Here is a 9,860-nt window from a genome sequence, read left to right as displayed (position 1 = left end):
TAGGCATAGAGCTTAGAATTCACCACACATATTTTCAGGGAACACAATTCAATCCATAACAGTCCCTGTCCCTTTTCTCCATCCCCACTGCCTCTGCCTTGGTTTGTATTAGAATTACCTGTAGGCTGGTGACCTGCAGCAGCCCCCTAACTGGCCTTTTACCTCCAGATTTGCCCACAACCCAATCCATTTGTTTGTTAATTACTTTTTGATGCTAGCAACGTTCCCTCACATCTGTACAATGCTCCACCCATTTACAAACTATTTTCTCAAATGTCATCTAAGTTGGTCTTCACTACAACCAAATGAGATGTGAGAAGGACAGAAGTTAGTATACTTATTTTAAAGGAAAATGAGTGCCTCAGAGGTTAAGTGACTTGTTCAAGGTCCACCAGTTAATTAGTGGTCCCCAAACTGAAACTCACGCCTTAAGAGTCCAAGCCCATCACTTTCCTGTCCATGCCTCCAAATAAGGGCATTGGACTTTTAAGCAGTATTATTGCTTCTTGTTCCTCAACATTGTTGACAATTTCATTAGTTCTCAGAGCTCCTGAGAAACATCTGTTTGACTAGAGATTTTTGACACTGCAAGTCACTCTTGCCAAACCTGAGATTAATTAGGGAGTGTAACTCAAGTCGTCTCCAGTGCCAGAGGCCCCTTGGGTCAAGCTCCTATCATTGGCACAGGGGTAGTGGGGCACTTTTTACAGCCAGAGGGAGGTTCTGGATGAAACACCTAGCAGACGGCATTTTTCCTTGCTCATGTGCTGAGAGGACGGCCTGTTAGGAACATGACTAGGTTCTAGGGACACAAGAGTGTGATAGGAAGAGCTCTGGGCTCAGGAAGGCTCCTGAGCAGTGTCTGGATTCCTTCTTGTCCCAATGTTAGAGTGATTGTCTTCTAAGTAGCACTTGCTTCTGCTTCATTAATTCAATTCAAACACTCAGATAGGCCTGGGAGGATATCGTAAGATCATGATTTTTCTTTGTTTCTTCAGGGACAGCTAGAAAGACTGTAGACCTCTCAGAAGACTTGTGATAGGCATGGGTCCCACTTACAACCTGACGCTGGAAGGATAGAAATGGCTCAAGGAGGTATCCAGATAGATGAACTGGAGCTAGCACTTCCTGTGGCTCTTGATTTTTAAAAAGTGAATAGTCAAAGCCAAGAAGTTTCTGCCTGGCCCAGTGGTTTCCAAGAAAAATGACAGACTTCATGGGTCAGGACAAGAATGTGGTTCATAACTGCAGGGAAATGGCATAAGTCATGAGTAATGGGTTCTAGCACATTGTCCCAAAAAACTAGTGGACCAGCCACACTTGAGTTTAGTGGCTGTCAGTGCCACTGAACTCTTTTATCAGAGACAAGATCAGATGATCCATCTTGAAATGAAGACCTACCCTAGTTCACCAATCCATGAGGCAAGTTATCATAAAATCTCAGGGAAGGAGTCTGTTCAGTCCAGTTTGGATGATCTGTCTACCCTTTTATACAAGTGTATGAGGTACTATGATTGAGCCAAACTTTGTCACATGTTCCCAGACCTGTGGCCAGAAGAGTTGGATTCCTCCCAGGAGAAGGGGTGTGTTTTGGAGGAAGGGTGTTGAGCAGATAATTATAATGGATGTCTACTGCATAGGAGAAGCTGTCATAGCTGCATATCACTTACTGTGTGTCCCCTAATCCCGAGGGTCACAGTCCTTCAGTTAGCCTTAGAGGCATTTTCACCTTGCAGCCATTCCCCTGGTCTGGTACATGATCCAGTTATTTCATCCTCATACATCTCAGCTTCGTTTTTGCATAGGGCGGCTTTAGACTCCCTCCTAAAAATCAGTTGTTGTTGTTAGGTGCCATCGAGTTGGTTCCGACTCATAATGACCCTGTAGGACAGAGTAGAGCTGCCCCATAGAGTTTCCAAGAAGCAGCTGGTGGATTTGAACTGCCAACCTTTTGGTTAGCAGCCGAGCTTTTAACCACTATGCCACCAGGGCTCCTAAAAAATCAGTTACTCCCATAAAAAGAACTGGGGACTAATGTGTGCAAAGGAATATTCAGGCACTGAAAGATGTTGGATTTGTAATAGGGATGTTTTTAGTTAATCATCCTCACATCTCAGATGAGGACAGGGCAAAGAGCCACTGAGGGCATGTCAGCACAGGCCTGCTTACATGGGTTTCAGTTAACAAAAAGCACTGTTATGTGAACAGCCAGAGCCAGGACTAATCCCCCACCCCTGCCCCAACCCCGTCAGTGAGCATACCGCTCCGAGTTAAGTGTTTCTGGGTGTGAGGGTTCGCAAGGTCATAATTGAGAACTGCTGTGCTCTTCAGCCACTTACTCAGGTTGCGTTCCAGAGATAAGTGTGTCTGTGTGTGAACCTGCAGTTAGGCCTCGGTAGGGCATTACTGGAGATTAGTTCTGTGTCTAGGCAAAGCCAAAACCTTAGAGGAAGAGGTGAATAACTCAGATTGGTTTCTGGGTTGACTACATTAAATAAAATCCAAAACCTACAGATGTGGAAACATCTGCTCCATGAGCCAGAGTTCTCTCTTATCACTTGACTCTGAGGTGGGACAGAGGAGATGAAGCCTGCTCAGAGCTGTTACTACCTGAGTCTCATGCAAAAGTGCAGGGACATTTCAGCCTTTTAAATTTGATCTTGTGAAGGGGTTCCTGGGCCAGGCTACAGGCCGAGTGGAAGTGAGGTCAATGCAAATTATGGAACTAACACAAGGTCAGGGGTGAAGGCGTCCTAGCTCTGAGTTGCCTGCCCCTTGGGACTGGACCCGTTAGAACTGATGTTTATTCTTCTTTCTAGGTCACACCTTCCTTTCTGGGCCACACTGCATCCACCACCAAACTGCTTAGCATCATCATGTGGCTCTAGATGTCTTTTTTTTTTATAGAGGGATTCATATTCATGAACTATGTTTGTTGAAGAAATGTCCAGCTTCCCTCCCCCACCCCCCATACTAAGAAATGATTGTAACTTTTCTCACCTGCTACTACATTGGTCAGAAATACTTCACAGTACTTGAATTACCCTCTCCAGATCTCCATAGCTGTAAGTTCCAGATGGTCAGCCATGCCAGATTCTGTATAAGTCATTTATAAAAAATCCACAGAAGTCATGATGCCTTGGTCTTTGCTCAGACTTTGTTATAATCAGACATCACATTCTCTTCAGTCACTCAGGTCTGACCAGTGTCTTTTTATCATCTATGACTTTTCTTTTTCATTTTCATTTATTTCCAGACTTCCAGCTCCATATGTTTGTTTGATAATTGAGCCTATGATGGATTGTATTATTGTTAAAAATATTTGCTTTTCCTCCCTTGTGGTAAATTATACTTTTCCACCCTATTGATGTCAGGCTTGGCATATGATTTGCTTTGGCCAATGAAATGTGAGAAGTGACACCTGAGCAGAAGCTTGAGAGGCATTGTGTGGCTTCATCATGTTCTCTTTTTCCTTCGTCAGACCTTCAGTTCCCCATACAAGGGCTGCTCCATTAGCCTGTCCTGGAGTGCAGACCAAGCACAACATCACCACAGCTTCTCTGAAGTAACATGCAGCCTGAGCAAGAAATAAAGCTTTGTTGTTAAAAGTCAGTGAAGTATGTGGGACTTTTTTTTTTTTTTTTTTTTACACTGCAGAATAACTTAGCCTAACTTGATTAGTAAAGGGCCCATAAAGTATAGCAGGTAGACTGTGGAAACATTTCATTTCTTAAAAAAGAAAGAAAGAAAAACTGTCAACATCCTTATATTATTTACCTCAGGTGAAGGTTCAGGAATTCCAAAACTTGTATATGAAACTATAGGCATTTGTTTCCTTGTATTTATTGGCCACCATTCCAGCTCAGATGGAATTTGTTGGATCTCAGTAAAAACAAAAGCTATCATTTAGTCAGAGCCTGAATGCCAGGTATTGAGATCTGGGATTTACACACTCCTCACATATCAGCCCTTCAAGGTATATAAAATCACCACCATTTTCCAGATGAGATAACTGGAATCCAAAGAGATCAGATAACTTGTTCAAGGTCTTAGAGACGGTAAGTGGAAAACCAGAAAACCAGATCTCAGCCAGTTCTGTCTGGATATTTTCACCATGCCATACAGTGGAAGAAAGAAGAAGTGGTTCTCCTGCCAAGATTAAGTATTTTGGGATGAAGAAACAATGTAGATTCCTTGTTTTGGGGAATCCAAGATTCTCAATTCTCTTTCTAGGTGTGTTAGCACTGGAATCTGCAGAAAGGAAAATTGATAAACGGGAAAGAAATGGGCTCCAGGACACCCTGGTAGGCTCTGTGGTTTAATCATAAATGCACAGATCACTTCTGCTGCCCAAAGAAATGCTGTGAAGGTAAGGCTTGGTGGGTACGTGAGTTACTGTTTCTACTGCTTATTGTGGTCTTTGGACAGCCGCTGTGCCCTTCTTTTCTTTTAGCATAGATAGCTAGGCTTAGAACTTGGAAAGATATTTAGTCAGGTCTTACATTTGTGAAACAAATTAAAATTTCATAAAGCCCCAACCCCAAATTCCAGATTTTGCATTTTACTGAGGCTGGTCCTCATGGTGGTCCCTCATTCTGCCAGAGGAAATAGAAACCTGAGAACAAATGGTATGTTGGTCAAACAGTTCTGGCCACCTCAGCTTTTTGAGCCTTCTTATGAGACTCATGTCATTTTGCATTTTATTAAGCAGCAAAATCTTCCATGGTCAGTGGGGATAGATGAGGGGTCCTGCATGGACTTCACAGTGCCCAGCCCAAGCTTTGGATTTTTCTTGCCCCTGAGAGGCACTGTGACATGGAGGGAAGGATGTGAGATTTAGTTCAGGTGACTATGGCTTAAAACCTGGACTCGGAGCTTACTAGCTCTATGACCTGGAGCAAATTCGTAACTTCTGTGGACCTCTGTTTCCTCACCTGTACCTGCCTCATAAGGTGTCATGAAGAATAGAAATTATACGTGTCAGGCTCCTGGCCCACAGTTCTTGGCACACAGTGGGCACTTTAAGTCCGCGGATGCTTTGCAGATGAGTCACAAATAAACCTATAGTAGGATGGGAGTTGGTAGGCTGATTGTTGATTCTTGCATTTTGGTTGGAGACCAAACTTCTTGCTCTGATTTAGTAGCATGCGTGCACTATCTCTGATGTAGAAAGCCTTGGCTTCTAGGGACGTTTCTGTAGAGGGGTTACAATACTGGTGCAAAGTGACATCATCAGTATTGGAGTATTTATTTTGGGTAAATAACTTTGTGGAAGTTATTTTATTAAGTAGTGCTTAATTCATAAAAAAGTTTTAAATTCCCAGTTTAAGTAAATATTTAATATATTTCATATATAAAAATTATTAACTTATTAAAATATCAAGTAAAAACATAAATTTTTTTAACTTGCTGATTTTCTTTATTGTGCTTTTTTATTTTATTTTTTTATTGTGCAAGTTTACAGTTCAAGTTAGTTTCTCATACAAAAATTTACACACACATTGTTATGTGACCCTAATTGCTCTCTCTATAATGTGACAGCACACTCCTCCTTTCCACTCCGGATTTCCCGAGTCCATTCAACAAGCTGCTCTCCCTTTCTGCCTTCTCATCTCGCCTCCAGACAGGACCTGCCCATTTAGTCTCATGTATCTACTTGAACTAAGGAGCACACTCTTCACGAGTATCATTTTATGTCTTATAGTCCAGTCTAATCTTTATCTGAAGAGTTGGCTTTGGGAACGGTTTCAGTTCTGGGTTAACAGAGAGTCTGGGGGGCATGCTTTCCAGGGTTCCTCCAGTCTCAGTCAGACCATTAAGTCTGGTCTTTTTACTAGGATTTGAGTTCTGCACCCCACTTTTCTCCTGCTGCATCAGGGACTTTCTGTTGTGTTCCTTGTCAGGGCAGTCATTGGTGGTAGTCGGACACCATCTAGTTCTTCTGGTCTCAGGCTCATGAAGTCTCTGATTTATGTGGCCCTTTCTGTCTCTTGGGCTAATATTTTCCTTGTGTCTCTGGTGTTCTTCATTCTCCTTTGCTCCAGGTGGGTTGGGACAAATTGATACATCTTAGATGGCCACTCACTAGCTTTTAAGACCCCAGATGCTACTCACCAAAGTAAGATGCAGAACATTTTCTTAATAAACATTGTTATGCCAATTGACCTAGATGTCCCATGAAACCATGGTCCCCAGATCCCAGCCCCTGCTACTGTGTCCCTCAAAGTGTTTGGTTGTATTCAGGAAACTTCTTAGCTTTTGGTTAATCCAGTTGCGCTGAGTTCCCCTGTATTGTGTGTTGTCTTTCCCTTCACCTAAAATGATCTTGTCTACTATCTAGTTAGTGAATACCCCTCTCCCTCCCTCCCCACCCTCATAACCAACAAAGAATGTTTTCTTCTGTGTATAAACCTTTCCCTGAGTTCTTATAATAGAGGTCTCATACAATATTTGTCCTTTAATGACTGACTAATTTCACTCAGCATAATGCCATCCAGATTCATCTATGTTATGGGATGTTTTGTGGATTCATTATTGTTTTTTATCGTTACATAGTATTAAAAACATAAATTCTTGAAGGTATAAAGGACAAGCATATATCATCATTCTGATATTAAATGTCAGCTGCTTCTGGCTCTGCTGTTTTACGTCCCTTCAGTTCCTTCCCCTACCTCATGTCCCACATGCCCTTGGAACTCCTACATCCTTTGAGGTCACTGGCCCAGCCGGACCATGTTTGGCTCTCTTGAGTGGTGCTCTCAGAATCATCATATCTGTACTGCTTCTGGCTCTAGCCAACCACTTCCACTTGTAACAGGGTGATTTCTCTTCCACTGACCAAGATGGATGAGCCTACCTGGGGTCTGCTCCTCCCCTTCTCCAGCAGAAAGATCTGACTCTTCCCAGCAAATCCAAGTAAGCATTGGGGTTTTGGGTGGGGCTGGGAGAGCAGAGGAGTTACAAGAATTGAGTAGTAAAGAGGCGCTGAGAGGACTTGTGGTGAGGGTATCAGTGATGGGTAGAGGAGATAGGTAGGGGACAGGTGAGGTTGGGATTAGAGAGACTCAAGTTGACTGATGTCCAAAAAACATTATTATGCCAAAGAAAATATCAGTATTTCCGTACATAAAAATAGCTTGTTATACTAAACATTGGAAAACTGAAAACAAGTATTGCAATCACTAGATAGGTCTTTCATGATTATTATTTTTTTATTTTATTTTGGTTATTAAGAATATACACAGCAGAACATATACCAGTTCAACATAATTATTATTTTTTTAATGCTATATACAGTAGGATAAGCTCTCAAGGCTTAATCCAACCATGGTTGCTATGTACTTCCCCTTGCAGTCCAAGGCAAGCACTCCTGATCAGACTCCAGCAGGGAATGAGATAAGCTAATTGTGGAAAGGGAATATAGGGAGGGAGAAAAAGAGGGGGCAGTGTAGGGAAAGATGTGGCTCTAGAGAACCTAGCCCAGAACTGAAGGTGGCTGAGCTGGCCATTACAATATGCAGACTTCCCTCAGTGCTGTGTCTGGCAGCCCTCTTGGGCCAGCACAGAAGGCAAATCTAGTTGAAGCGGGAGCAGGGAACTTTTACGATGCCTGAACATTTCCCCAAGGCAGATGTTTTTGCTTCTTGACAGCTCATTCCTGGAGGGAACGGCAGAGAGATGGACTTGCTGTCATTTGGAATGACTCTTTGTCCCTGTGGTAAAGTTGGCCCAGCCAGGACTGGTAATGCATTGACGTGGTTCCCTAGTTTGGTTCGTGTCCTATAAGTTGAAAACCTCCTTTCTCTGAGCATGTTTCTCTTTAATTATTGTGCTTTCCAGGGACCCAGCCTTCAGCTTTACCCTCGTACAAAACAATTTGGGTACAGGCCACAAAGAGGACTCCAGCAGCGTATATAGGGACACCAAAGGCTTGAAATCGATGTTTTCTTTCCCATTACTGCTATTCTCACACATGCCTGTGACATGAATTTGAAATGCCTTATTCATATGAAGACTCCACGTGGTTTCAAGCCACCCCAACAATGAGTAAAAAACATTGAAGCCATCCCTTTCAGTGCAAGGGACAGAACTACACTAAGCTACCCTGCAATTAGCTTTGTATGTTTTTTATCACAACACAGTCCGCCATACATGAGAACACGATGAAATGCCATTCCAGCTGACTCTGCGTGAGTATGTGCGTTTAGGCACTTATTTAAAACAACCTCAGGCCAACGTGCCTTTATCAAAGCACATGGATATCATTACTGCCCTTGAATTTGGGGTTGGAAGGAAATACAGCAGTTAACCACCTGAAATCTCAGTAGACAAAAGGAGAACACCATAAAGTTTTATAACAGTGGGGAAGACCATTGCAAAACGTAGGGTCCATTAAAAAAAAATCAGGAACTAAGTTATGTTATGTACCCAAGTAGTTTGTCGCAGAGTTGATTAGTTGAGCTTAGTTATTACCTGTTCCTAGATGATTCCACTTTCACTAAGAAATGGAATAAGAATTAGAAAAACACCAGTTGGTATATCCTTGATGCCAATTCCATTGTATTCAGACAAGGCAAACAGAACTGCTTCCAAGCTTTCAATATATAAAAACAACACACTATAGTATTATTAATATTTTGAATTAGTGTTGCTAGCCATTTGCCAGCAACAAAAATGACCATCATTAAGATGTCTGTCTAATACTCACCCCCCCCCCAATTAGGTGTACCACCAGATACATTTTAGTACAGCAAATCTGATGCAAGTCCTGGAAAGATTAAAGCGCCTTGACCTTTAGTTCCTTAGTATCTCCGGAAAACAAGTTGAGATCTAGAAGTCCTGAATGAAATGGAATGCTTTGGGAGACAGTTTGGTTTGGCTTAAATTAAAGCTTGCTCTCTTGAGGGCTCTGGAAACCACAAACAAAGCCTTCTCTTCTGTGTTCAGCTACTGTATTCAATGTACTGAATAATTCTTGATGTTCCTAGGGTTTCCTAAATGGCCTAGAAATAAAGCTAACGTGAGAGGGCAATATATTTCATTTAACTGACTTAACAGCATACCCAAAGTTATTTCTTTTCAAATAGCTCATGAAAGGCCTTGGTCAGAATTTTGGTGGCAAAAGAAATACTTAAACATGAATCCATCAGCTGCCCCTTAAGTCTCCAGACCCTGAGCACATTAAGATGAAACACCACCCTGGATGCTATAAATTTACAGGTCTGTATTTCTTCTCCAAAAATAAAAAGAACAAAGTTGCTTCTTATCCCTGCCTCCAACCACTGGAGGAAAATTCAGTAGAAACAACACTCTTTTTCAGCCAGAAATACCTGATGTCATATATTTTGTTTAATAAAGACTGAGTAGGCTGTACACTAAGCCAATTTAAAAATGCGATCTGTAACTCACAGTCTTAATTACATGGAGAAAAAGTGAATGGGTTCATTAATGCTGTGAATAGGAGCAGTGACCTACCTGCCAAGTGGCAAGGTGGAAATAATTAATCTGGTCAATTAAAAGGAAACAGATAATTTAAAATGCAAAGGCTTCCAGGTGGTGCACTGCGTTCGGCTATCTGGATTTGCAAATTTTTATTGTCAATTCTGATCTTCTCAATGTTTTCTTCCATTCTTCTTTCCCTCCTTCCCTCCCTCCTTCCTTCCTTCCTTCCCTTTCTCTCTTCTCTGGTTCTCTCTCACACTCTTTTCTTTTTTTATTTATTTATTTTATTGTACTTCAGGTGAAGGCTTACAGAACAAATAGTTTCTCATGAAACAGAAGTACACATGTTGTTTTATAACATTGGTTAACAACCCCACAACAAATCAACCCTCTAACTTCTCAACCTCTTTTTTTTTTTT

Source organism: Trichechus manatus, unplaced genomic scaffold, assembly GCF_000243295.1.
Source record: "Trichechus manatus latirostris isolate Lorelei unplaced genomic scaffold, TriManLat1.0 scaffold00037, whole genome shotgun sequence".
NCBI lineage: Eukaryota > Metazoa > Chordata > Mammalia > Sirenia > Trichechidae > Trichechus > Trichechus manatus.
Note: the sequence above shows the minus strand (reverse complement) of the source record.